Consider the following 4,134-nt stretch of genomic DNA (forward strand, 5'->3'; position numbering starts at 1 on the left):
CCAAAATAGTTGCATTGCTTAATGAGGGCAGATCATACTGTTTGTTTGTTTGTTTGTGTGTTTGTTTATTCATTCATTCATTCATTTATTTTTTGTGACAGAGTTTCTCTGTGTATCCCTGGCTGTCCTGGAACTCACTCTGTAGACCAGGCTGGCCTCCAACTCAGAAATCCACCCGCCTCTGTCTCGCAAGTGCTGGGATTAAAGGCGTGCTCCACCACTGCCTGGCTGGGTCATACTGTTTATAATTACAAATTTTGCTGGTAAATGTTACTTTAGAGTGGATCCTAGTACAGTTTTTAGAGTTAGTCTCTAGAATATGCAAAATTTTCTTCAATGTATCTTGGCAAATTTAATTTCTTAGACTTTGGTTACATACACTCTGAGAAGCTAAGAATGTTAAAACAAAGCAAAACAAAATCACTGCTTTTTAAATCACTAGTTAAGAAACTCCTTAATTCTCTATAGTACCTTACTCACATGGGAGGAAGTGAAGGAGGAAAAGATTGCAGTAATTACTACTTTAATTTTTATTATTTGCTCTTATTATTTGGTGTCTTTGTTTTCCTTTGGTGTTTGGTTTTTGACTTAGTGGTCCTTTCTGATTTTTTTATTAGTAGGGAGGGGCTGACTGCACAAAGACCCTTGGCTTTTGTGGTTTTGAGCCCTCTGGGTCTTTTGTCTGGGCTATAGCCTGCAGCATGTGTATTGATCACCTGTGTACAGCCCAGTGCAGCATCCCTCCAAGATAGAGCCAAGTACAGCAGGGGGAACCTGGCTCTATCACCTTGTTGGGACAGAATCAAGGTGAGACTTGAACATGACCTCCAGCAGTCACTGGAGTCCAGGGATCCAGTGATGGCATGGGGAGAGTGATAGTGGGTGAGTGAGAAAGTAGGATAGAAGAAGAGGGGCCTGGCCCTGGGCCTGTTTAACTGAGAGCTGGCCAACCCAACCCAAGGGCCACATTTGTCTTAAGTACCTGCAGTCCCGCAGGACTGTAAGACTGGTTCCCTTGATGTGTTTCTCTCCCAGGTAGTCTATTGGCAAGCTGGCATGTGGGCGGGGTGTGTGTTTCCTTTTATCAGGTCAGTGTGTCATAGGTTAAGGTCTTAGGTTTTAAATCTAAGGCAATCCAGTTCAGTCTTGGCTTCATGTATTTGAATGATCTCTTTAACCTCTGAACCCCAATTACTCCATCTGCAAAGTGGCAAGACTAATACTTCCTCGAGCATTCTATGAAGTTTAAAAACTAGCATGGTCCTCGGACACATAGTAGGCCCCTAATGGCAGCTGCTGTTGTCAGGGCCAAACGAGAACTGTAGGTGTCCCGTGTCCTGAGATCACAGAGGACCAGCTGGACCTTGGCCCAAACCCCTCCACTCTCAGGCCTCCTTTCCCATCCTGTGGATCAGATCTGAGCTGGCAGACACTGGCAGGAGGACCTGCTGTCCAGGACGCGTCCATGCCCGAATGGTAAGTCACTGGCTGCATCCCTGCCTGCACTGTGATTATAGGGTACTGAAAGAGCTGCACCCCATGTTAAAAGTGAGGCACCAAAAGGAACCAGAGCTTTTCTTCTCTGAGCCTGTCTATTGTGTCTCTCTCAGCTCCCCCACTCCCCTCCTCCTCAGTCTTAAGAACGAAAGAAAGAAAGAAAGAAAGAAAGAAAGAAAGAAAGAAAAGAAATTGAAGAGATGAAGGGCTGTCAGCACCAGATCACAACACGGGCTCCACCCATCGGAGCCCTCCCTCAGTGCAGTCTGTGAACACTCTCCCTGTCTGATGCTTCCCTCAGAAGAGAACCACCAAAGTGACCACCCCATTGTACACTGCTGTGGTCGGAGTCTCCTTCCCCAAGCATCCCTTGGGTCATGTCATACTCCTACCCTGGAACCTTCAGAGGGTCCTGGTAGCTTGTTTTCAGGTTCCTCAGTGTAGCACAAGGCTCTTCAGAATTTGACCTTGGCCTACCTTTGCCTCGTAGACATATGTTTCCAAGTAGCAGCCAAGTCTCTGTTTCCTGCATGGGTCTGGATATTACCTGCCTTTGTGCCTTTAGTCACATGGCCCATTAGCTTGAAAAGCCTTTATCCTGGTGGGATTAGAGCCATTCTGCAGGGATTAGTTGAAGTGCCAACTCTTCCAAAAACTGCATCTTGCCCAGGAAATTATCCTGCCTCACCTGGCAAACAAGAAATTCAGAAATAATGTTGAATTTGCTCATAGAGCCTCCTCTGTCACTGTGAGTGCCTGCAGAACTTAAAAAACAGCAGTATGAGCTGCCTGACTTGCATGTGGGGAGCCTACCTGAGGCATGGTGGAACAGCTGCTTGGCCCTAACCACTGGGGTAGAAATCACTTGGGGGGTGCTTCTTCTTGTTCAAATTAGGGAATGGGAAATCAAAGTGGCTGGATGCTTTTAACTGGTATCAGGGGGTTCAGAGGGCTTGTCTTCTGAATCTTTTGAGGAACACATCAATCCTCACCTCAGCTCAGTGGAGGCCTTCAGGCTTGGCATCCTGTTTGGCCTTCTCCCTGGCACTTTCTGTTGGTCCAGGTTAGCCATATAGGGCCTCATTACAGCCTAAATGAAGAAAGCAAGTGAAGTGCAGAGTTGGAACAAGGGACACCTATTCTACATCCCAGTGGAAAAGCCAGGGCATCTGGGGTCTCTGCTGATCAGGGAATAACCTTCAGCCTAGCTATCCCCTCTAAGAAAATCAAGATGGTAGGTAATGGAAACCACCTCCAGGCCTGCCTGCCTTCATTCACTGATGCAGAAAAATGTGCAGTCGCCCCTGCCGCTGCCCCTCCCATACATGTAGAGGTCTGTTCTTGGCTGTGGAAATGTGGCAGGGAACCGGACAGACACACATTTGCCCTTCTGAAGGTAGTTTCTAGTCGGTTGATATCATAAACAGTTTCTGTAGTAAAAAGCCGTGTTCCCTTGTGTTTGGGGAATAAGTGGACTGGAGGAAGCAGAAGGTGGTGAGAGTGTGCTGGGGACATTCTAGAGAAGGAGACATCTGAATGAAGGTTAAGAGGCAGGCAAATTGGCCGTGTGGAGATCTGAGGAGAGAATACTCAGGTAGACTGAACACCTAGGCTGAATTCAGGCTCTGAAGTAAGAGAACAGAATGGGTGGCTGGCCAGAGCAAGGAGGGTGGGAAGAGAGGGAGGGAGGAAGAGATCGATGGATTTTTGTAAGAACTTCATCTTTTAATCTGGGGCCATGGGAGGCTGTAGGGTTTTGCCCAGAGCACTGACTTGGCCTGCCTCATGGGACAGGATTACTGCAGTTGTCTCTCTGGGGTTCATGGTCTCTCTGAGGATGCCCCAGCAGACTGAGAAAGCTCCCTGCCCTGTTTTCCCTGTGCCTTATTCAGCCTCCATCACTAAGCCCCAAATTCTAACCACTGAGACTTTTACTGGGGGTGTGGTGGGGCTGGAGGGCCCTGGATGGGGCTGGGTTTGTTACAGTGTTTTGCTGAAGTCTGCTTAGATGGCCAATTGAGAGCTTCATAGTGGTAAGGAATCAGGGAATTTGCCAGCTGGTGTTAATGGGTTGTTTGCAATTGGCCATGGTGGCGTCGCTAAGCATTGTGGGTCAGGGCTTTCCCCTTGGGCTGGTTGGGAAGCACTTAGTATCTATTGCAGTTTTATTATTTCTACTCTGCTGGGCCATGGTTTTGGAAGACAGGGCCTGTCTTTGCTTTCACTTGGCAAAGTGTCTGTGCTCATAGTCTGTGAAGTGTGGAGGAAAAGGGAGCTCTAGATGGAGGTGATGAAGCTGGTGTTCGGGGCAAGCAGCTTCTGTTATGTTTCCCAGGATAGATGGGCTGTGTGTGTCCCCTGAGGTCGCAGTGGATGTGGAAATTCCATGATTGTCCGAGCTTGGTAATCCTGAGGGAGGAGGATTGCTTCCTCTCACTCCAGCTTCTCTCCTTTGCTTTGTTCGTCTCTGTGTGTGCAGGATGTGTGTGAAGTACAGCTCCATGCTGGCCAGCCTTGCACACAGAAGCATAGCCTCACATAACACTGTTCTCAGAAAAAAGCTGCTAGCTCTGTTGTAGAATTCAGGAGAGGTAGAATACACCTGCTATACAAACTCATTTCTCATTCAGAACTTGG

The sequence above is a fragment of the Arvicanthis niloticus genome (assembly GCF_011762505.2).
Source record: "Arvicanthis niloticus isolate mArvNil1 chromosome Y unlocalized genomic scaffold, mArvNil1.pat.X SUPER_Y_unloc_2, whole genome shotgun sequence".
In the NCBI taxonomy this organism is placed as follows: Eukaryota; Metazoa; Chordata; class Mammalia; order Rodentia; family Muridae; genus Arvicanthis; species Arvicanthis niloticus.